We start from the raw sequence: 25,309 nt of genomic DNA, 5'->3' as shown, positions 1-25,309 counted from the left end.
CAGTGGGAGGGGTAGGTGATTTCCACCTGCGTGTAATCTGACGCTTAGCCAGGAGAAGCGCCAAGTCTATGTACCGCGTTGTTGCTTTGGCCTCCTTAGTGCAGAGTAGCAGTCCCAGCCGGCACACTTCCCAGGTATGTGAGGTGTTGTACGCGTACATCATGTCAGCTGGGTTGATATATCCAGCCAGTAGTGTGAGAGGAACAGGCATGACCAAAACGTGCAGTAGGTAAGCATCTAGTGTATGACAACAGGGGCAGGCAGCATGGGTGTGTTGGTATTAGCAGTTAATCTTTTGAGGGTGAGGTAGGCTCTGTGCAACACATAACATTGTATTAGTTTGAAACAGGTGTTACAGGATACCAGTGCAGGGTACTCCAGAATGTGCTGCCATTTCCTGTCAATACATTCTGCCTAGGTCTGCATTCCAGTGAAGTCGCAGCAAGATTAGTGGAAGGGCATTGTGGAAGCACAGGGAGCTTGCTATCCACCTCGTCAGGTGGCGGATCTCTCCCATAACATTAATGGATTGCATTGTGAGATGCCTAGTAGGTTCCTGTTGGATGTCGCTCTATTGTGTTTTCAACAATCTTGTGATGGAAGTGTACAGTAGGAACTGCCCCGGTGAATGCCATTACCTGTGATGAGCTCCTCCATGGAGAGGAGAGCACCATCACAGTAGAGGTTTCACCAGTGTGTGTATCTCCAACTCATGCCAGCGGCCCAATTCCTGCAGTGATGACACCATAGCACCTTGCGGCATGCCAAGAAGCGACATGACCGGGGCATAAGGTGTGGTCGTTCTGGTAAGAAACAGGCTTCTCTTAAAGCAGTGGTATGCCACATGTAGCCTGGGTGACAGGCACCTTGGTGTGTGGGTGGAATAAGTGCAGTGTTTGGGGCAAATCCCATGCAGGGGGTAAAAGCTGTGTTCTCCAGCTGTCAACCAGCCATCCACCTGGCTACGCATTGCAGCTGGAAGGCCAGGTAGTTATGTTTGAAGTTCGGTATGCCCAGTCCACCCTGGTCAGACGAGAGGTAGAGTTTAGTGAGGACCACCCTATGCCACGTTGCATGCCAGATAAAGTCCCTGGTGAGTTGCTCAAGGGGTTGGAAAAAGATTTTGGTAACATACAGGGGAAAGTTGGCAAAGTGGTATAGGAGGTGCAGTAGCACCAGAATTTTAGTGAGAGCTATGCAGCTAGCTGCAGGAAACGGGGGACAGCTTGGGGCAGGTGACCATCCATAAGGTTTGCAGAGGTGTGGTAAATGTGTAAGCCCAAATAGTGCAACATGGCTGGTTGCCACAGTAAGGTTATTCCATTAATTTGGGCAGGGTCTTGTGTGGTGGCCAGAAATTGAAAGGGGAATGATTTGGCCCAGTTGACTCTCAGAACAGAGACAGAGATCAAACCTGTCCAGTGTGTGTGCTGTGGGAGTTGGGACATCGCTAATATCTTGAACATATAAAAGCATGTTGTCTGCATCCAGTGACATGTCGTGTGGCCTGTCGCTCAGAGGTATCCCCCATTGACAGCCATGTTCCCCGAGAACATAGGCCAGTGGTTCCATTGCTAAGGCGAACAGCAGTGGGGATAGTAAGCAGCCCTATTGGGTGCCCCTATGGATACGTATTGGGTCAAATATCATTGGGTTGGTGTATAATAGCTAGTCAGTGAAAACAGGTGCCCAGACCATAGTGGGAAAGCACCTCAAATAGGTAATTCCGTTACAAAGAGTCAAAGGTCTTTTCTAGGTCAAGTATTAAGCAGCCTGACCATGGCCATGTGGATGGAGAGTAATTAAGGATTTGGAAGAACCGTTGTAAATTTAATGAGGTATTTCTATCTAGCACAAACCCAATTTGGTCAGCTGTGGGACTGTAAGAGCCAGTCTGTCAGCCAATATTTTTGCAAGTATTTTATAATAGGCATTGAGAAGGGGCAGTGGTCTGTAGGAGGCTAGTTCTGGTTTGGGTAACGATATAAGGAGGGCCTCACAGAGTGTAGGCATGAGGTGTGTGATGGTCGGCGCTTCATCGCATAGCATCTTTAATCAAGGGACTAATTGCAAAGTGTATGTTTTATAAAACTCAGATGGCAGCCCTTTTGGGCCAGGGGTCTTACCTGAGGCTAGTGCACGGATGGTCTTCTGGACCTCATGTAGTGTAATGTCCCCATTAAGTTCTTCCTTTTGCACTGATGTTACGGTGGGAAGAACTACTGGGGTCAGGAAAGAGTTGAGGATGCCGGTATCCAATTGATGTTGATTTGTGTTGGGATGTTTGGTAGTGCATGAATGCCTTATCTATGTCTCTCTGTGAATGTATATGGATATCTGATCCCAGATGTGTAATGAGTATGGGATGGCATGGCTGTTCTTGTGGTATCATCCAGGAGAGCATGTCTTCAGCTTTGTCAAAGTGCATTTTAGAAATGTGGGTCACATGATTAAAGCAAAGCAGTTGTTCCTGCAGTTCTGTGTGTGTGCTCCGTGCCCGAGCCCACTGCTCCTTACCAGCTGAGGTCACCTGTGCCTGCCCCTCAAAGCGGAGTAACTTTCATTCCATTTCTGAGACCTCCTTGTCTAATTGACATCATTTTTTCAGGGCATTCCCTAGGCAATGTTCCCTTATTGGTACTTCAAAGGCATCCCATTCAATGAGGCGGGAAGAAGCAGTATCCGTGTTAGCATCAAAATATTCAGAAATACCATAGTTTATTTAAGCTCTGAATGGTGGGTTACAAGCATAGGGGTTTGGAGGCAACACATGGTGATGGGGAGGGAGGGCACATAGTCCCAGCATACTGAAGCGTACTCGCATGCCAGCATGAAAGAATACTGATATGAAGCAAGAATATAAAGTCAGATAAAGAAGAGAAATACACAATAATGAAGAAGAAACTTATGGCACTATGAGGATGATAATTTGAAATAATCTAGAAATATTGGATCCAAAAACATTTCTTTTTTTGGAATGTGGCATGAATAATTCAGGAGAATCAATGTGGTGGCCACGAGGGCGCAGATGTGGACAATAAGGAAACAATAAAAAAACTTTTGAAACAACTTGGAAGCATTGGTGATATTATAATACCAGATGATTATCATCTAACTGAGGAGATTTAAGAATAATTATTGTCATTCATCACTTATATATTGTTAAGTTACTGAGGTGAATTACTAGCTATATGAGTGCTTGACATTTATTTAACACATTTACCAGGGACTATGGTTGCTGGTATACAGGATCTTTTTTTGGGGAGTATTCATCCTGTTCAGTGCACCTTCTGGCTAATTACTGGTGAATCAAGAACAGGAAGCGCCATTATACTCTGTGAAAACGTCCCTAAATGTAACATTAATTCATCTGTTGTGAATTATGGTCAGAATGTGTCCTGTCCAAGTAATCTGCATGTGTAATGTTGGGTAGTATGTCTGCTGTGGTGAGTAGGCAGTCTAAGTGTACTTGTAAGTTGTGAGCATGCGAGTAAAACAAGTAGACTCTTGTGTGTCTGTGCACTGACACCAAACATCGATTTAGTGCCAGTGCTGCAGCCAGGTGGATAAAACTTGTGTTTTCGAGGTGGCTGTAGTGCAGGTTATAGGCAGGATAGACCTGTCCAGATCAATATTAAGTACACTATTAAAATCACCACCAATCACCTGTGTGAGACCACTCCAATGTGTAAGGCACTCCAGATAATTTGTGCCAAAATGTTGCCTGTTCTGAGTTGAGAGAATAAATTGCACCAAGCAACATCTGGCAGCCCTCTATTCGGCTTACAATAAAAACATAACAGACCTCACAGTCTATCACTGTGTCATATGCTAAAAATGGGACTCCAGCTCGGATCCACACCAATACCCCGCAGGCATTAGTGGATTAGTTGGTGCAGTAGACCAAGCCTCTCCAGTGTTATTGCTGGCGTAAGGTCTCCACCTGTGTGAGGTGGGACTCCTGAAGAAAGGCTATTTGTGTCTGTCTCCGGTGCATGTATGAATTAACTGCGTACCTGCGGGAAGAGGTATGCATCCCTTGAACATTCAATATTATGACGTTAGTACAGAGCGACATGGAAGTTGCTAACTAAGTGACCCCCCCCCCCCGGCCACTACCCGGTGAAAGGGGTCAGGCGTTGGTAGTGGGAAGTGCAATGGGCAGTCACAGGCCATAATTTTGATCAAACACAAAACAACAGCAAGTATCATAAAATACCACAGAGAGCAGCGATGCAATAGCATCCTGCCCAATTGTGTATACATCACTCACCATCATGTGGTACCTCTTAGGGGACATTAAGCACAGTGTGTAGTACTTGAGCGTAGCAATCCTGATATTGTTGCAGTATTGTAGTTCCCTCTGGCTCTGGCCACTTATATGTAGGGGAGCAGTGAGGCCAGGTGGCCCTCTTCAGCGAGTGGCTCACAATTACAAAATCAGTTAGAGTATGTCATCTCCTGTTTGTGAGGTAACGTGAGACGGTGTTCCAAGGTTCAGTGGGGACAGGACCGATGAGTCTGAGCCCCTGCACTGGTGGATTTTGCATTGTCCTCTTCTGCATTGGATAGTGGGGTTGGCTCACGAAACACAGCCGCAGCCTGCAATGACTTGCTTTGTTCCTGTATCAGCTGTTACAAATGAGGGGATTGGGGCATCCCTGAGCCTCCCAATCCCGCTGCTCCCTGTGTTTCCGTCCTGCCCCGGAGGAAGGATGCCTGCTGACAGGCAATGCTTGATTCAGCAGGGAACCGGCACCCTCACAGTGCTCAGCCCATGCCCAGGCTTCTTTGGGATCAGTAAAGAAATGTGTCTGTTCACCTGCGTGGATCTGGAGGAAACAGGAGTGAGTACTTGAGGTTAGAGTCTCGCAGTTTGCGTTTTACCGCCAAAAAAGGTGTGTCTTTGCTGTTGGACTGTGAGCACGTATTCCAGGAAGACCATTATTCACATGTTGTCTATTGTGAGGTTTCTTGCCTTCTGGCTTCACGTATAATATGGTCTTGGTCTCTGTTATGCAGGAATCGCGCCAACAGTGGCCTAGGGGGAGCACCTGGGGGCAGACTCCACTCTGGCACCCAGAGCACCCTCTCAATTGAGAACGCTGAGAGGATGGAGACAGGAATAAAGCTAAGGAACAGTGTCATGAGGTAGGCCTCATTGTCCTGTCCTTCCACCCCTTCTGACACCCCCACTATACGGACATTGTTTCTGCTCAAGTGACCATCGGCATCCTCTGCCCTGTTTGTCAAGGCCTGTACCTAGTTTTGCAACTCCTGTATTTGGATCCACATCTCTTGAGTTTGCTGGTTTGCCTGGTCTAGTTTCGTGGTGATGACCCTATCTGTGTTTTTGCGGTGGTTGTCTCTCAACAACATGAAGTTTGCTGCTACTTTGTCTATATGGTTCTCCAAAGACACCTGGGATCTCTAAGTTGCTGCTAGGACTATGTCCAGTTTGTGCATTATGGCAGGCCCCACAGGAAGCACCGCAAGTGCAGTTTCTCATGTTGGTGGTGGCTGCGAGACCTGGGGGCACTCTTCCACATTCATTGTGTCAGATCGGATGCATCCCATTGTCACCATCTCTTCAGAGATGTTAGGTGAATAGTGAGGGGTGTCCTTTACTCGTTGGCCTGCTTGCAAGTCCCAGTCACAGCACGAGCAGCCTGATGTGTTGTGCAGATCTTCGGGTATGGCTCTGTAGGTGCAGAGGCTCAAGGATTGCCGGCAAAAGGCCCATTTGTGGGTGCCCAGTCAGTCAAGGTGCAACCCACAGCACGTGCAGCCCGATAAAGCAGGGGGGGGTTCACCACAAGTGCCACTCAGTTCGCGTGAAAGTGTGCTAAGAGGAGAGGGCGGGCAACCGGCTGCAGATCTGTGGGTAGATGCCGGATCAACTCACTCCTGTCCCCTGCAATGTAGGAGTCTGGCCTCTTCCCAGGGCAGCTCTCAGCAACCCTGACCCGTTAACCATACATGGTAGGAAGACACCCAGGGGCCACGCATGTAGGCCCAAGCTGAGATAAGGTTCCCTTGTGTGGCTCTGTCTTGACATAGGGTGTTTTTTTTTACGAGGGCCCCTCCTGTAGGCCTCAATCAGTTCTCCCATCTAGATTAGGTGACTTAAGGTAGGCCATCCCATCACAGACAACTACAACTGTATTTCTGGTGTTACAGAGCCTCCCTGATCACAGCAGTCGCATGCCCCTCACCTCCCGTCATGTGGAAGACTCTGCAATCTCTCCAGGGTGCCTGCCGGGCCTACATCCTCACCGATGGCCAGGGTCCCAGTGCCAGCAAAAACTTCAAGGAGTCAGCTCTCCTGATTCTGGCACCCGATATTTAGTCCCAGTGCCCCGTCTGGCAGGTCTGACAGCTTCAACAAGTCCCCCTGGGGCCAAACCACCGGCAGATCCCTCCCTCGATCGCTATCAACTCCAGTGCTGCTTCGATGCCCAGGCGCATGGACCCCAGTAGTGGCACTATGGATGCCCTGCCTCATGCTGCTTTAGACCCCGGCAAATTCATAAGTTGATGGGAGACAAGCCTGGGGGATAAACATCAGATCAGTGGATTGGGTAGCAAAGCTCTTCTAGCAAGAATCCACCATTTTGGCTATCATAGCCACACACCCTTATTTTCCCAAAAACATCATAATAGAAATACGTACAATACAGGGGCTTTGAATCAGTCCTTTTCATCCACTGGCCTATTAAAGTTTTTTTCACATTTTGTTCCATTCACCACAGCCTACAGCTTGGGGCAATATGTAAGCCCACTTCAGCCACTGGCCCTCTTCAGTGTGAGCGATGGCATTTTTCTCTTGCACATATGCACTTCCATCTAGAAAGTAGAGCACTTCAGTTCCAGGGCTATTTGGACATTCTTTGCTTTTATTTCTGCTAAAATGTCATGTTTTTTATTTATTTATTTCATGTCAATTTACATACTTACATACATATGCATGTCACCTTTAAATGGCTGTGGTGTTACTTTTTATTTCTAAGTCTTAATGTCTATTGCAGTGGTTCATAACCTGTGGTCCCAGGACACCTGTGGGTACGCAATGCTTACTCAGAATGTTTAGAAAATTAAATAACACTAAGATAAATAAAGTATATTTAAATACAGAAGCAAAATTGAAAAATGTAAAAATTAACTTTAATGTGATGAATTTGAAATTGGATGCCAAAATAAGTTGGTATTATTACCTTCATTCATTGGAGCAGTGCATATACAGCAAACAGGATATAATACAGACAATGGATAGCCTCAGAAAATTGCCAATAAAAGGAGTGCATGCATTAAAAACAAAGAAAAGACAAAGTAATATGCTAAAGTTTAGCATATACCATCGTCTTTAGGAATTAAAATTCCAATTTAAAAACTCTCAACTTTGCCATTAAAAAATTACATTTGTTTGGTATATACTAGTGTCTGTATTTTGGTGTATTGTTTTGAGGTTCAAACTGTAGAAATTGCTTAGACCTTTAATCCTTGGATTCCACTAATGACTCATTGTCGGTAATGATTCAGTGGGGTTCCACAAAAGTCAAAATGTTACGAATCGCTGGTGTTCTGTATGTATTTGTAAACATTTTAAAAAACAACAACAAAAAAAGATAAATAACAAAAATCACAGGCTTGACATGGTCAAAACTCTTAGCTTTTTCACTGCTTGCTTCCTTTTTAGATCTCCTCTGTGTCATTACACACAAGGGCCAACCTCATGCACTCTGGGTCAGCACTGCCACTGTAGGAGGCTGGACTGGCTTGTAGTGAGTACCGAGGGGTACTTGCACCTTGCACCAGGCCCAGTTATCCCTTATTAGTGTATAGGGTGTCTAGCAGCATAGGCTGATAGATAATGGTAGCTTAGCAGAGCAGCTTAGGCTGAACTAGGAGACGAGTGAAGCTCCTACAGTACCACTAGTGTCATATGCACAATATCATAAGAAAACACAATACACAGATATACTAAAAATAAAGGTACTTTATTTTTATGACAATATGCCAAAAGTATCTCAGTGAGTACCCTCAGTATGAGGATAGCAAATATACCCAAGATATATGTACACAATACCAAAATATGCAGTAATAGTAGTAGAAAACAGTGCAAACAATGTATAGTTACAATAGGATGCAATGGAGACACATAGGGATAGGGGCAACACAAACCATATACTCCAAAAGTGGAATGCGAACCACGAATGGACCCCAAACCTATGTGACCTTGTAGAGGGTCACTGGGACTATTAGAAAATAGTAAGGGTTAGAAAAATAGCCCACCCCAAGACCCTGAAAAGTGAGTGCAAAGTGCACTAAAGTTCCCCAAAGGACATAGAAGTCGTGATAGGGGAATTTTGCAGGAAAGACACAAACCAGCAATGCAACAACGATGGATTTCCAGTCGAGGGTACCTGTGGAACAAGGGGACCAAGTCCAAAAGTCACAAGCAAGTCGAAGATGGGCAGATGCCCAAGAAATGCCAGCTGTGGGTGCAAAGAAGCTGCTACTGGACAGTAGAAGCTTAGGTTTCTGCAGGAACGACAAGGGCTAGAGTCTTTCCCTTTGGAGGACGGATCCCTCACGCCGTGGAGAGTCGTGCAGAAGTGTTTTCCCGCCGAAAGACTGCCAACAAGCCTTGCTAGCTGGAAATCTTGCGGTTAGTGTTTTTGGATGCTGCTGTGGCCCAGGAGGGACCAGGATGTCGCCAATTGCGTCAGGGGACAGAGGGGGCATCGAGCAAGACAAGGAGCCCTCTCAGCAGCAAGCAGCACCCGCAGAAGTGCCAGAAACAGGCACTACGAGGATGCGTGAAACGGTGCTCACCCGAAGTCGCACAAAGGAGTCCCACGTCGCCGGAGAACAACTTAGGAGGTCGTGCAATGCAGGTTAGAGTGCTGTGGACCCAGGCTGGACTGTGCACAAAGGATTTCTGCCGGAAGTGCACGGAGGCCGGAGTAGCTGCAAAAGTCGCTGTTCCCAGCAATGCAGTCTGGCGTGGGGAGGCAAGGACTTACCTCCACCAAACTTGGACTGAAGAGTCACTGGACTGTGGGAGTCACTTGGACAGAGTTGCTGGATTCAAGGGACCTCGCTCGTCGTGCTGAGAGGAGACCCAGGAGACCGGTGATGCAGTTCTTTGGTGCCTGCGGTTGCAGGGGGACGATTCCGTCGACCCACGGGAGATTTCTTCGGAGCTTCTAGTGCAGAGAGGAGGCAGACTACCCCAACAGCATGCACCACCAGGAAAACAGTCAAGAAGGCGTCAGGATCAGTGTTACAGATTTGCAGTAGTCGTCTTCGCTACTTTGTTGCAGTCTTGCAGGCTTCCAGCGCGGTCAGCAGTCGATTCCTTGGCAGAAGGTGAATAGAGAGATGCAGAGGAACTCGGATGAGCTCTTGCATTCGTTATCTAAGGAATCCCCAAAGACAGAGACCCTAAATAGCCAGAAAAGAGGGTTTGGCTACTTAGGAGAGAGGATAGCCTAGCAACTCCTGAAGGAGCCTATCAGAAGGAGTCTCTGACGTCACCTGCTGGCACTGGCCACTCAGAGCAGTCCAGTGTGCCAGCAGCACCTCTGTTTCCAAGATGGCAGAGGTTTGGAGCACACTGGAGGAGCTCTGGGCACCTCCCAGGGGAGGTGCAGGTCAGGGGAGTGGTCACTCCCCTTTCCTTTGTCCAGTTTCGCGCCAGAGCAGGGCTGAGGGGTCCCTGAACCGGTGTAGACTGGCTTATGCAGAAATGGGCACCATGTGTGCCCATGAAAGCATTTCCAGAGGCTGGGGGAGGCTACTCCTCCCCTGCCTTCACACCATTTTCCAAAGGGAGAGGGTGTAACACCCTCTCTCAGAGGAAGTCCTTTGTTCTGCCATCCTGGGCCAAGCCTGGCTGGACCCCAGGAGGGCAGAAACCTGTCTGAGGGGTTGGCAGCAGCAGCAGCTGCAGTGAAACCCCGGGAAAGGCAGTTTGGCAGTACCCAGGTCTGAGCTACAGACCTGTGGGATTATGGGATTGTGCCAACTATGCCAGGGTGGCATAGAGGGGGCAATTCCATGATCATAGACATGTTACATGGCCATATTCGGAGTTACCATTGTGAAGCTACATATAGGTAGTGACCTATATGTAGTGCACACGTGTAATGGTGTCCCCGCACTCACAAAGTCCGGGGAATTGGCCCTGAACAATGTGGGGGCACCTTGGCTAGTGCCAGGGTGCCCACACACTAAGTAACTTTGCACCTAACCTTTACCAGGTAAAGGTTAGACATGTAGGTGACTTATAAGTTACTTAAGTGCAGTCTAAAATGGCTGTGAAATAAAGTGGACGTTATTTCACTCAGGCTGCAGTGGCAGGCCTGTGTAAGAATTGTCAGAGCTCCCTATGGGTGGCAAAAGAAATGCTGCAGCCCATAGGGATCTCCTGGAACCCCAATACCCTGGGTACCTCAGTACCATATACTAGGGAATTATAAGGGTGTTCCAGTAAGCCAATATAAATTGGTAAAGTTGGTCACTAGCCTGTTAGTGACAATTTGGAAAGAGAGAGCATAACCACTGAGGTTCTGGTTAGCAGAGCCTCAGTGAGACAGTTAGGCATCACACAGGGAAAACATACATATAGGCCACAAACTTATGAGCACTCGGGTCCTGGCTAGCAGGGTCCCAGTGACACATAACAACCATACTGAAAACATAGGGTTTTCGCTATGAGCACTGGGCCCTGGCTAGCAGGATCCCAGTGAGACAGTGAAAACACCCTGACATACACTCACAAACAGGCCAAAAGTGGGGGTAACAAGGCTAGAAAGAGGCTACTTTCTCACACAACCCCCCCCCCCAAACGAAGGACAATAAGGCTAACCTTGGCCAGTTGAGACTTTATTGTCTAAGTGGTGATAAGTAGAGAGTAGCTCTGCAATAGACTGGTTACTCCCTTTATCATCCACTATATGGTTACTTCCCTGTGGGAATGTAAACCAATCTGTTTGAAGTTTTTTAGCTAAGCAACAATGTGAAGATGTATTTTCAGAGTTTCTATCAGTAAGTTTTAGTTTAGAGCAGTGGGAATTGTCCACTGAACCTATTTGTAGTGATGGAAATGACAGACAGGGATGCTGTCTCAGAAAAGCCATGGTTGGGCAAAAACATTGTCCATATGGCTGGAAGAGAGAACAGGGATGCTGTTTCTCTTGGGTTGGAGCAGGGCAGGGATGCTGTCCTATGAGCTCCACAGTAGGGCAGGGATGCTGTCCTAAGTGTTGTGAGGCAGTGCAGAGTTTCTGCACTAACGTTTCTCTGGGAGGATTGGAGGGATGCTCCATGTTAACTAAAATGGTGCTCTTTTTCTCACCAATGTTAGTTATCCCACAGAGAGGTACTTCTACCTCAGGGAGTACAGCTTTGCCAGCTGATGCTTCCCTTGGAACAGGTGCCACCCCAGGAGAGGTTTCTCCCACCACAGGAATGGTATCCTGAATGGCAGGGTGGTTAGGGGATACTGTGATACCCTTTTTACCTGTTGATGGAGAGGGATCCTGAGTTTTCAGGCCTTCTCTCCTTTGCTTTTTCATTTCAGTAGAAATGAGAGGGAACAATTCCTCTGGGATGCCCAGCATGGCTGCATGGGCATAAAACTCTACATCAGCCCAACCTGAGGCCTCTAGGTCATTACCTAAGAGACAGTCTACCACCTGCTTAGGGCCAGTAACTCCACCCCAACTAAACTGAATTATAGCTAAGGCAAGAAACTTAGTGGAGTTATGGACATCAATAATTTTATACTGTTGTCCAATGATGTGTTGTTCAGGAGCCACTAGGTTTTCAGTCACCAAAGTGATACTGGCACCTGTGTCCCTGTAGGCCAAGGCCTCAACACCATTTATTGAAACTGTCTGCCTGTACTTATCCATTGTAAGGGGACAAGCAGCCAGTGTGGCAAGGCCAATGCCACTAGGTGTGACAGAAACTGTCTTGGGACTAACTACCCCAGTTTCTATTATGGACCCATAAGTGAACCCAACTACACCCTTAACTTGACTGTTGCAAGCAGTCCCTCCACTAGTACCACTACTGCTAGGGGCACTAGAGCTTGATGTATTAGTGGTGGTAGGCTCAGGGGGTTTACCTGGACAGGACTTATCCCCTGGCCTATGGCCTCTGTTTTTACACACAAAGCACCAAGGCTTTTTAATGTGTGCAGGTTTTGAAGAAGAGGAAGAATTTGTTTTATCCCCACCCTCTGAAGAGTGTTTAAGATTTGAAGTGGGATCTTTGGTTTTACCCTTATCCCCATGCTTATCTTGAGATTTTTCACCATCTTTCTTCTTGCCATCCTTGTCACCACCTGTATGAACTTTTCTGTTCACTCTTGTTCTGACCCATTTGTCTGCCTTCTTTCCCAATTCTTGGGGAGAGGTCAGACCAGAGTCCACCAAGTACTGGTGCAACAAATCAGACACACAATTATTAAGAATATGCTCTCTCAGGATCAAGTTATACAGGCTGTCATAGTCAGTAACTTTACTGCCAAGTAACCACCCCTCCAAGGCCTTCACTGAATGGTCAATGAAATCAACCCAGTCTTGTGAAGACTCCTTTTTGGTCTCTCTGAACTTTATCCTGTATTGTTCAGTGGTTAAGCCATAACTATCCAGGAGTGCATTCTTAAGAATTTTGAAATCATTGGCTTCACATTCTTTCACAGTAAGGAGCCTATCCCTACCTTTTCCACTTAATGATAGCCATAGGATAGCAGCCCACTGCCTTTGAGGGACATCCTGTACAACACAGGCCCTCTCAAGTGCAGCAAACCACTTGTTAATGTTATCCCCCTCCTTATAAGGGGGAACTATCTTGTGCAGATTCCTAAAATCATGCTCTTTTGCAGGATGACTATTGGGAATACTGCTGCTGCCACCATGGGTTTCTAAACCCAATTTCTGTCTCTCCTTCTCTACTTCTAAGGACTGTCTATCCAAATCCAGCTGTTGCTTCTTGAGCTTCAGTCTGGTTTGTTCCACTCTCAATCTATTGAGCTCCCTTTCTAACAATCTGTCATCAGGGTGGGTGGGTGGGACATGCCTTGAAACAGAAGTATGGTGAGAATGGACAGAAGGAGACCTATCCCTTACAGAAGGCACCCTAACAGCTTGGTTAACAGAAACATCACTTCTACTGTGGTGAGAATGAATGCTCTTGCTATGCTGTGAGACAAACCTATCTGTATGGTGTGACTCAACCTCAGTACCAACTATGCTAGACTGTCTAGTAATGGGCAGGCTATGAAGTTTCTTTCCTGAATCTTTTCCTAGGGGTGTCCCTGGATCAGATTGGGAACCATTAGCTACTTTTTCAACAGATGGGGCCCTTTTGGCCTTATCTTGTTCTCTAAGCATGTTAAGCAATAATTCCAAGGAAGGATTCTTCCCTACACTCAAACCTCTTTCTACACAGAGACTCCTTGCTCCTTTCCACCTAAGGTGATCATATGCAAGTTTGGACAGATCAACATTTTGGCCTGTGCCAGACATTTTTAGAAAGAGTTTAAGTGATAGAGAAAGAGAAAACAGTTTTCAGAACTTTTAGAAAGACAGAAAAAACTTTTTAAACTTTTAAGAACTTTTTAGAAAGTTTAGAGGTACTTTTCAGCACTTTAGAAAAAAGGTGGGAAAAGAAATGCAAAACTTTTTGGTTAGGTGTACATACACTGAACTTGTTTTGTATATTGTTCTCTTATGAAAAGTACACTGACAAAAGTGGTAAGTAGTCTCAAAGCACTTATCCCACCGCTGCACAACCAATGTAGGAGGCTGGACTGGCTTGTAGTGAGTACCTAGGGGTACTTGCACCTTGCACCAGGCCCAGTTATCCCTTATTAGTGTATAGGGTGTCTAGCAGCATAGGCTGATAAATAATGGTAGCTTAGCAGAGCAGCTTAGGCTGAACTAGGAGACGAGTGAAGCTCCTACAGTACCACTAGTGTCATATGCACAATATCATAAGAAAACACAATACACAGATATACTAAAAATAAAGGTACTTTATTTTTATGACAATATGCCAAAAGTATCTCAGTGAGTACCCTCAGTAAGAGGATAGCAAATATACACAAGATATATGTACACAATACCAAAATATGCAGTAATAGTATTAGAAAACAGTGCAAACAATGTATAGTTACAATAGGATGCAATGGAGACACATAGGGATAGGGGCAACACAAACCATATACTCCAAAAGTGGAATGCGAACCACGAATGGACCCCAAACCTATGTGACCTTGTAGAGGGTCGCTGGGACTATTAGAAAATAGTAAGGGTTAGAAAAATAGCCCACCCCAAGACCCTGAAAAGTGAGTGCAAAGTGCACTAAAGTTCCCCAAAGGACATAGAAGTCGTGATAGGGGAATTCTGCAGGAAAGACACAAACCAGCAATGCAACAACAATGGATTTCCAGTCGAGGGTACCTGTGGAACGAGGGGACCAAGTCCAAAAGTCACAAGCAAGTCGGAGATGGGCAGATGCCCAGGAAATGCCAGCTGTGGGTGCAAAGAAGCTGCTACTGGACAGTAGAAGCTTAGGTTTCTGCAGGAACGACAAGGGCTAGAGACTTCCCCTTTGGAGGACGGATTCCTCACGCCGTGGAGAGTCATGCAGAAGTGCTTTCCCGCCGAAAGACCGCCAACAAGCCTTGCTAGCTGCAAATCGTGCGGTTAGTGTTTTTGGATGCTGCTGTGGCCCAGGAGGGACCAGGATGTCGCCAATTGCGTCAGGGGACAGAGGGGGCGTCGAGCAAGACAAAGAGCCCTCTCAGCAGCAGGCAGCACCCGCAGAAGTGCCAGAAACAGGCACTACGAGGATGCGTGAAACGGTGCTCACCCGAAGTCGCACAAAGGAGTCCCACGTCGCCGGAGAACAACTTAGGAGGTCGTGCAATGCAGGTTAGAGTGCTGTGGACCCAGGCTGGACTGTGCACAAAGGATTTCCGCCGGAAGTGCACGGAGGCCGGAGTAGCTGCAAAAGTCGCAGTTCCCAGCAATGCAGTCTGGCGTGGGGAGGCAAGGACTTACCTCCACCAAACTTGGACTGAAGAGTCACTAGACTGTGGGAGTCACTTGGACAGAGTTGCTGGATTCAAGGGACCACGCTCGTCGTGCTGAGAGGAGACCCAGGAGACCGGTGATGCAGTTCTTTGGTGCCTGCGGTTGCAGGGGGACGATTCCGTCGACCCACGGGAGATTTCTTCGGAGCTTCTAGTGCAGAGAGGAGGCAGACTACGCCCACAGCATGCACCACCAGGAAAACAGTCGAGAAGGTGGCAGGATCAGCGTTACAGAGTTGCAGTAGTCGTCTTCGCTACTTTGTTGCAGTTTTGCAGGCTTCCAGCGCGGTCAGCAGTTGATTCCTTGGCAGAAGGTGAAGAGAGAGATGCAGAGGAACTCGGATGAGCTCTTGCATTCGTTATCTAAGGAATCCCCAAAGACAGAGACCCTAAATAGCCAGAAAAGAGGGCTTGGCTACTTAGGAGAGAGGATAGGCTAGCAACACCTGAAGGAGCCTATCAGAAGGAGTCTCTGACGTCACCTGCTGGCACTGGCCACTCAGAGCAGTCCAGTGTGCCAGCAGCACCTCTGTTTCCAAGATGGCAGAGGTCTGGAGCACACTGGAGGAGCTTGGGCACCTCCCAGGGGAGGTGCAGGTCAGGGGAGTAGTCACTCCCCTTTCCTTTGTCCAGTTTCGCGCCAGAGCAGGGCTGAGGGGTCCCTGAACCGGTGTAGACCAGCTTATGCAGAAATGGGCACCATGTGTGCCCATGAAAGCATTTCCAGAGGCTGGGGGAGGCTACTCCTCCCCTGCCTTCACACCATTTTCCAAAGGGAGAGGGTGTAACACCCTCTCTCAGAGGAAGTCCTTTGTTCTGCCATCCTGGGCCAAGCCTGGCTGGACCCCAGGAGGGCAGAAATCTGTCTGAGGGGTTGGCAGCAGCAGCAGCTGCAGTGAAACCCCGGGAAAGGCAGTTTGGCAGTACCCAGGTCTGAGCTACAGACCTGTGGGATTATGGGATTGTGCCAACTATGCCAGGATGGCATAGAGGGGGCAATTCCATGATCATAGACATGTTACATGGCCATATTCGGAGTTACCATTGTGAAGCTACATATAGGTAGTGACCAATATGTAGTGCACGCGTGTAATGGTGTCCCCGCACTCACAAAGTCCGGGGAATTGGCCCTGAACAATGTGGGGGCACCTTGGCTAGTGCCAGGGTGCCCACACACTAAGTAACTTTGCACCTAACCTTTACCAGGTAAAGGTTAGACATATAGGTGACTTATAAGTTACTTAAGTGCAGTCTAAAATGGCTGTGAAATAACGTGGACATTATTTCACTCAGGCTGCAGTGGCAGGCCTGTGTAAGAATTGTCAGAGCTCCCTATGGGTGGCAAAATAAATGCTGCAGCCCATAGGGATCTCCTGGAACCCCAATACCCTGGGTACCTCAGTACCATATACTAGGGAATTATAAGGGTGTTCCAGTAAGCCAATATAAATTGGTAAAATTGGTCACTAGCCTGTTAGTGACAATTTGTAAAGAGAGAGCATAACCACTGAGGTTCTGGTTAGCAGAGCCTCAGTGAGACCGTTAGGCATCACACAGGGAACACATACATATAGGCCACAAACTTATGAGCACTGGGGTCCTGGCTAGCAGGGTCCGAGTGACACATAACAACCATACTGAAAACATAGGGTTTTCACTATGAGCACTGGGCCCTGGCTATCAGGATCCCAGTGAGACAGTGAAAACACCCTGACATACACTCACAAACAGGCCAAAAGTGGGGGTAACAAGGCTAGAAAGAGGCTACTTTCTCACACACAAAGTTAGATCTTCAGCTGTAACTGACAGACCGCTTCCCCAATAAAATGGTATATGAAAACATCTGGTCAGCTGGTGCTGGATCAGGTTGTACCTAGGTTTCAGACAATTTCTGAACTAGTGGAGGTTGACTTTACTTCAGAAATGAGGGAAAGAGGCCTAAGAGGCACCTGCCTCAGATGTGTGCTCTTTGGACTGTGTCAGTTGTGGTTGGGGATTGATGGAATCATCTGGCTGATCATTGGTGTGTGAGATATCTGAAGAGCAGAGACCATTAATTAGCTATGAAGGCTAGTTTGTTTGTGTAAACAGTTTTCTTCCATTTTAACTTTATTTGTAAAAAATAAAAAAGTAGTGCCTTTGAGGGATATGTGGCATGAATACAGACTCATGGATTATTGGAAGTTATACATTTTAATCTTTACTCCAAAGGGGAAGATTGATTGCCCATGATAGACAGCGATTTATAATGTGTGCCAAAGATAGCATAACTCAGGCACATATTGGTGAGGCACTGATGTGGCACTGGAGAAGTCTGGTACCAGTATAGCCCATGGGAAGACTGGGGAAGGGACCATTTGAGAGATCAATGGAGTACAGGGAAACAATAGTAGGCTGGACCTCAAGGAAAATGGGTGACACTGTTGGCAGATGAGGGTGCCCTAGAAAAGCCAGAGGTGGCCTATAGAACAGGAGAGCAGGCAGAAATCCCCAGTACGAATGGCCTTCCTTTAGTGCCACCTACCAAGGCACCACCTTCCCCACTTGAAACAATGCTCCAACCAAACATACTCAACTGAGGGTACACAGAGGCTGAACAGGAAAAGCCATGATTAAGATTATGTAATGCACACCATCTAACAAGAAGGGTATTATTCTTGAGCTGCTCCACTCCCATTACCAGAATCAACAGACAGGAATGGTCCAATTAGTATCTGAACACCGCAAGTGATAGCAGGTGGTGAAGGTAGAAAACGCTTCAACCAAGCAGCTATCTTTGGCCAAGGGAGACAAGAGAAACCAGGGCCAGAAGAGTTCATTTCTTTTGCATGGTACAACAAGATGGGCTCATGATGGATAGCAGTAGCAGCCAGCTAAGGTGATGTACAGGTGCCACTAGAGCAGAAGTGCTATAAACCCAGACAGAGAGGCACCACAACCATAGAGGCCAGAAATACTGCACAAGGCTGAGGAAATCACATGATCTTCCTGAATCTTCATCTATGGGGAATCAGTATTTGGAAGTATACACCAGTGAGTTGAGGAGTTTTCTGATGAATGCTCCTAACCACAGACTTGTCACCTTCTGAATTCTTCCCAGGTGCTTCATAGTACCTGGAACTTTTTCATCAATTAGTCACCTGCGTCAACATGTCGTGCCATCAGGCCCCATGGCAGCATAGCACTGCCTCTGGTAGTCATGGTATGGAGCTATACATAGGCACAACCCCTGTGGGCTGACAGTTAATTTCTTTCCGCATCCTTCAACGCAGATCCAGAGCTCTGCTCTCTTATTTTTTGTCATTGTTTTACTGATTCCAAAATCATTCTATTCAACACAGTTTCCTAATGAAAATGTCTCTCCCGAAGACGAGTTTCAAACAGTGCCATGAATGCAGGAAGCAGATGTTGGTTATGGATCCAACATAACATCTGCCTGTGGTGTCTAGGCTATAAGCATGTCTCTATGTCCAGTGAGAAATGCTCCCTGATACACTCGTAGGCAATCAGAGAGTGGGAGGCAAAATTATATCTCGCTGAGCATAAGAAACATGGAATTGCACTCACTTTTTGATGTCAATAAAAGATAGAAATCTCATGCTGATATTAGACCTTTAGTTTCTGAACACCTTTCTTCAGAAGGTCAAGTTCCTTGGCCCAGGTCCTTGCTGCCCTCGATTGAGGGACTGCATGCTTTTCAAGATACAAACTATTGTGCCGGTCCTGCAACCCCACAGGCACTTCCTTCCATTCATGGTGCTGTTGGAGCACTTTCAATTCAGTAACCAGCTCTCAGCTCCATTTCAGTCCCCCTTGGGTGTTTATAAAGGTGATTGCCGGGTTGCAGCCCATGTTCCCAGGTTGGGAATATACATATTCCAATACACTGGGGACTGACTCTTGAAGGCAAGATTGCTACAGTCAATCAACCACCTAGGAGCCAACCATCACTCTGCTGTCATCCCTTGCATTCTCCATCAATAAGCTGAAATCCCATCCCTGTTGATTCAGATGATTTACTTCATAGGGGCTGTCCTGGACACAGGAGTCCAGGATTCAAGTTATGATCCTGATGTTTCAGACTTGCTTGGGTCTTCTGGCACAAGCAGTTTTGAAGTATCTTTGTCTCTTGGACTCAAACATCCAGCTGGTCCCTTGCGCTTGTTGGCAAACGTGTGCTTCTCAATGGACTAACCACCTACATCAAGACCAGCACTGTGGTTGCCTCTTGGACAACATCTGCATTCTGGCAGAAGAAGCCCAGGACTTTCAGTGGTAGTTGAAAAAGCCATCTTGATCTGCAGCAAGCTGTTCTCCCTACCCTACCCAGAACATACAGTAGTGATAGATGCATTGTTTCTGGTTTGGTGTGGTCACCTTGGGGAGTTGGAAGTCAGAGGCCTTTTGTCCCTAGCAGAACAGAAGCATAACAATCTTTTGGAGCGTTGTGCCATTCAGTTGACCTTGAGGGCCTTTCACCCATCCATCAAGGGAAGTCAGAGAACACAAGCCATATGATACTGCAACAAGCAGGACGGTGTGGGGTCAAGGGTACTGTGCAAGGACGTGTTAAGACTTTGATGGTGGCATGACCTTCAGGAGATCTTTGTGACCATCATCTAACAGGCTCTCTCAATGTCAAATGTCTATTTCTCCGCAGATGCTATCTGGCAGACCATGAATGTGGCCTGCACCTGGATGTGGTTCAAGGCATCTTCAACCAGTGAGGCGTGCCATGGATAGATATTTTTGCTACAACAAGAATGCAGAGTGTTGGGCATACTGCACGCTAGAGTTTCTGCTTCAAGGCTCCCTGGGAGGATGTATTTGGCCTGTAGTGAGGCCCTGGTCTTCTATATCCCTTTCCACCTCTGCCTCTTTTGTTCTGAGTCCTGAAGAAGGACAAGAGGGATTGATCACAACTCATCTTGATACTTCCGGTTTGATCCAGGACAGTGTGGTACTCATACCTTGGGAGTCTGAGTATTTGACCTCTACTGCACCTACCTATTCGGGAGGACCTTCTCTGCCAGCAACAGAGTAGGGTTCTGCACCTGAATCTCCTCAATCTACACTGCCTGCATAGGGGTTGAGCATAACTAGCTGAGCAGGTCTGATGTTATCCTTTCTGCTTGGCACTAAATCAATTTATTCTAGTTGTTAAGTGAAGTTTACAGCCTGGTTTAGAGACCTCCCGGTTGATGTGCTTCAGGGCAGGTTTTGGGATGTTCTGATGTTTTGGCCTGGCAAATCTTTGCTGTGGGCAGCATTAAAGGTTATTTGTTTGCTCTTTCAGCCTATTCCACGTTCCTTATTTAAGTTGTAATGCAGTTTTGAAAAGGTATTACTTATAGGTTCCTGCCTATGCTCTTAATTATGCCTCATTGGTTCTTACAGTCTTGATGTGCAAGCACTTTAGACCTATGCACAGTTGTTCATTGAGATTTCTGACCACTAAAGATGTATTCAACTCAATAAATGAGCTGCATGCACTATCAGCCCAACCTCCATATACCACTTTCTTCCTTGCCAAACTGGTGCTACAGACTAGTGTTTCCTTTCTGGCAAAAGTTGGTCCATTCTACTAGAGCCAAGGCCGACAACACAGCACTGGTGATGGGTGCTCGGTGTTGAACATCGGTTGAGAGGACACATGTGCATCAGTTCTTACCTTCTACAAGCATTACTGTCTTGATGCCCAAGTCCGAAGAGTGAGCCATTTCATTGGCTCAGTTCTGCAGAACTGCCGGTACTGCTTTGTTATCCCTTCAAGAGGTGAGGATTCTGTGGTTAGACGTATTCTTCAGAAGAACAAGTTAATTACCTTCGGTAACGTACTTTCTGGTGGATATTCTCTCTAACCGCATATTCCTCGCCATCTGCTCTCTTCCTAGTTCTCTAGAGGAAGACATTTAGGATGCTAGAGAGGTCTTAAATTAGGTTTTGCACGCTATCAATGTTGCAATTTATAATGGCTTATCCATGTCTAAGGGCATAAAAAAGTTTGATAAGAAAACAGATGCCAACATGCTGGGGTGTTGTATATATATATATATATATATATATATATATATATACTGTATATATACAGTATATGGCTCCTTGCTGTCACCTCCTTAGGCAGTCAGTTGGATGCTGCAGCAGAGTCCAATGGTGCCACCTTTCGGTGCACATAAGCAATTACTGGAAACGTTTTGGATCCAGTCTGGCACCTGATGAAATTCAAAAGGTAAGGCATCCCTCAGAAAACCAGAGCTAAGTAAGTTGTTCACCGGACCATTGGTTGGGGAATGTCTAGTCCACTGCTAGGGAAATGGTGGTTTATGGCATGGAAAAATAAGCAAGTATACTTGCCTGGTTGAGGGCGCTCCACATTGAGCCTCTTATCAACTTAGCCCTACAGACTGATGCAGAAGCACTTATGAGAAGGATCTTTAAATGCATTGGAACATTAGTGACAGCCACCAGGAGCCGCTTATTCATGCGCTAAAAAGAAGAAAGTGATCGGTATTGTTAGATCTTGCTTAGCAAAGATAAAAACTGCACTGAGGAACTCTTTATAAGAGGATAATTGGTGGAAAGATACAACGTTTATACAGAACCAAATTGAATTGTTTGTAAATGCCACGTTTCAATGAAGATTACGAACTCGTCTATTCAAATTCAAAACTATAATTTCCTTTCATTTTTATTTTCTTATGTGTTTCTAAATTTGATCATGTAAGGAGTATGCATTCTATCAGTACCTACATTTAAATTAGATATATATTATCTGATGCTAACTTGAAGATCTCACATTTTTCGGTGTAATGCAAGCCAGGTGTTTAGCAGAGGGTTATGCACACATAGCCATGCAGGTGTGATTATGTGCTTATTGTGGCCCACTGTTTTTTATAGCAAAACTGAGCAGTTCTTTCCAGATGTTTGAGGGATGCCTCTTTTTCACTGAACAAACCCCTGAGAAAGTTCTAAATGCACAAAGCTGGTGTTTGCTCTTCCTGAGTCCTGCACATATAAGCTTTACTGAACATGTTTCTCTCTTGGATTAAGCTATTGTTTGATATAAAGACAAAAAGATCAGCTTTCACAGTTTCTTCTCAGGGACAATTAGTCTTTGAGATGTATATGGCCTCTTGCCCAGATCAGATTTTTTTGATCCAGTAGATAAAGACATGTTCTCAAATATCACCTGACTTTTGTCTCATCAAAAAAAGGTGTGGCAAGACCTTACGTGATATTTTCTGTATTGTTTTGCAATACAAGCTACATGCAGAAAATCTTTCCGTGATTAGGAAGAGCAATCTAACCATTACTGTTACTTATGTCCTACGTGCCTTCAAATGACTCAATTGGCAGGAGCGATAACATTCACAGCACAGTAAAGGCCTTGTTAAATACAAAGCTTAAAGTAATCGTGAAACCGCAGCCTCTTGAAAAACATTACCTCAAGCCTTTCTGTTCAACTAAGATACTTTTTTGACCACTCCTTATACCACCAGTGGATTAGCGGCGTTATTTGATCATAGTTTAGCCTGTCAGGAAAAAACAGGGACTAGTCTTGAGTGCACCGATTCTTGGGAATTAGAAATGATGTGTAATTTTTCTGGTGAGTTACATTGCTGTGACATATATGCATCTATTGATATTGATATATGGTCTGATAGATAATATTTTCCTACCATTTACATTAATAATAAAGTTGTTTATATTCATAGTACAGTTTTGTCTCTGTGGACCTGCTATTATCTGCGAATCATAACAACATTAGCAATGTTTGCCAGCAGAGGCCAGAGCATGTGATTGTGAACAGAAAGAACCTAGGGTAAATGTAAGGCCTGACTTAGAGTTTGGCACAGAGGGTATTCAGTCTCAACTGAAGGTCGCCGCACCTCATTTAGAGTAGGGAAGACCTTCAGTGTGTCAGCAATGGAGAATACTCCTCCGAGTCACTGACATGCTGCTCTAATAGCCCGATAGAGGAAAGTCATCGGAGGCTTGTCCACAGAACCGCCCACCTGCTTTGGAGTGGCTGGTGACATGAACAGGTTTTGCTTTCACAATCCACCATCAAAAACGTGGCAGTAAATGAAAGTATAACCTTTTAAATGACTCCCACATCATGGGAGGAAACTTAGTGAGGGAGTGACTCGTTTTTTATTATCAAAAACAAAAGCTCACTTTGGGTTTTTGTTTTTGAAAGTAAAAAATATGTTAAACATTAGAAGGATAGGATCATCATGTTGATTGAGCTATCTGTCAAGCTTTTAATATATTAACAGGAATTAGAGTGATGGTGGTTCCTCTCAATGTAAGATTTGTCCACTGGGCCAGCGGGCATCTCTCAGTTCGGAGTGTTTTATTCCGTCAACCTGGCGGAGTAAAATCCGCACGCTGAAATCTAAATCAGGCCAAAAGTATTTAGGTGTAATTTTAAATATGATGTCCTCGGTAGTGCTGACACACAGAACTTGGGTACAAATGGTAAGTTCTTAATTTTTTAATATTGCAAAAAACTGTTATGACACTTGTTATCACTCAGTGAGAAACCCTGATGTGGTGTGAGGAGGAATCCTATGATGAAGCATGCCACCCAAAGGACTTATGGGTGGCTGAGGGGTTTTGTCCTAAGAATATTTATTTTCCAATATGTTAGAGACAGCCCTGTTTTTCACTGAGTGACAACAAGTGTCATGCCAGTATACAGACCTAAGCATTTTTTATGGTTTTGATTTAGTATTGGAAGTGCATACTTGCTGGTCTATAAATACACCTTGGCCCATTTTGTGTTTGTGTAGGCCTAAATCTTTGGCAGTCTGAATTTGGAAGCAGTTGTAGAAATCCCTTCACTTTCTCTTAGGGGGCACTTTTTCTTTTACATTTCTCTCTATCAGTAGCTTCTACACATTTGTGTGTAAAATGTAGTCCTCTGAAAAGGAAAGCCAAAAAATTAGAGTAGAGAATGGAAGCAACTCATGAATGCAGGAAGTGTTTTTTCCACATTCTGAGTGGTAGTAGCAAATGATGCTACAATCCTGCCCCAAGACTTGTGCACTTGAGCACAGGCACTTATTTTTGAGGGGCAGTACTTATTTTTCTGCCTCAAGCATCTACTGCGAGCAAAAGACATATGGGAAAGACAGGGGAAGAGAAAAATGAACAAGCGTCACAATGGGAGAAAGCAGAAAGCTGCATGAGTGAGTTGAAGGGGCAGGGAGTGGTTTTAAATGGATTGAAGAGGCCTGAGATGACTTCGTGATTACGCTGCTTCAGTATTCCGTGTCCGCGCATTTAATTGCAGCAGCCATGTTTTTAAGAGGAGGGCTTTGGACACTGGCACATTATTTACAAATTAAGCACTGGGTTGAATTACTTAAAGCTTCGTGCACTATGCCTAGTCGTGGACTCTCCTTAACTGTGCAAACCAAATGGATTCAGGTTTTTGTCAATGGGCATGTACTTTTGCTCAGACAGGCATTACACTGGAGTTGATAACAAACAAACAAACATTTAACCCATATTTACAAAGACCAGGCACCATCCATCATTGGATTTAACGCTTGTAACAAACCAAATGTTAAACATACGAATCTGCATTTTATGTGAATGACATTTGTGTGACCTTAATTGAAGGTCTGTGTGGAAAGCATACCATTCTACAGGCGCCCGGGCCCAATTTAGCAGCCGTTTGGGCTAGCAGTGTGTTTTGACCCTGGCCAGCCCATTAAAATGTAATGACGGTCTTTGAAAAGTAAAAATGACTCTGTACCAAGTATAATGGCTGCTTTTCCAACATGCCCAATTAAACCTTCAATGATTAATCTTATTCAGTTTAAAAAACCCAGCCTATATTTTGTAGGAGGGGTCAGGAAATTATTTTCTTTTTTGCACTTATTCTTCAGTTTGACAGTGTCCTCATTGCAGGTGTGCTTAGAGCCACCAGGGGTGCTGCACTTGTCACTCAAATAGATAGTGGTGTTGGTCTTAAAGGATTTGTAGATGAGGCAGCTGGTTTTACACATGGTGCAAGCTGGTAATGGCGCCACTGAAAGTTCCATAATGATCCCTGAGGTATGTTTTTTTCGCAAACAACTATGACAACTCGGGTACTTTTTTGGCTCATCTTGGAAGGCTCTGTGGAAAGCAGTGCTTCTTCCTCCTGCCAGTCAAGGCCCTACAATGCTGTCCGGTTAAGGGTCA

Source organism: Pleurodeles waltl, chromosome 6 (genome assembly GCF_031143425.1).
Source record: "Pleurodeles waltl isolate 20211129_DDA chromosome 6, aPleWal1.hap1.20221129, whole genome shotgun sequence".
NCBI classification, from domain to species: domain Eukaryota; kingdom Metazoa; phylum Chordata; class Amphibia; order Caudata; family Salamandridae; genus Pleurodeles; species Pleurodeles waltl.
Note: the sequence above shows the minus strand (reverse complement) of the source record.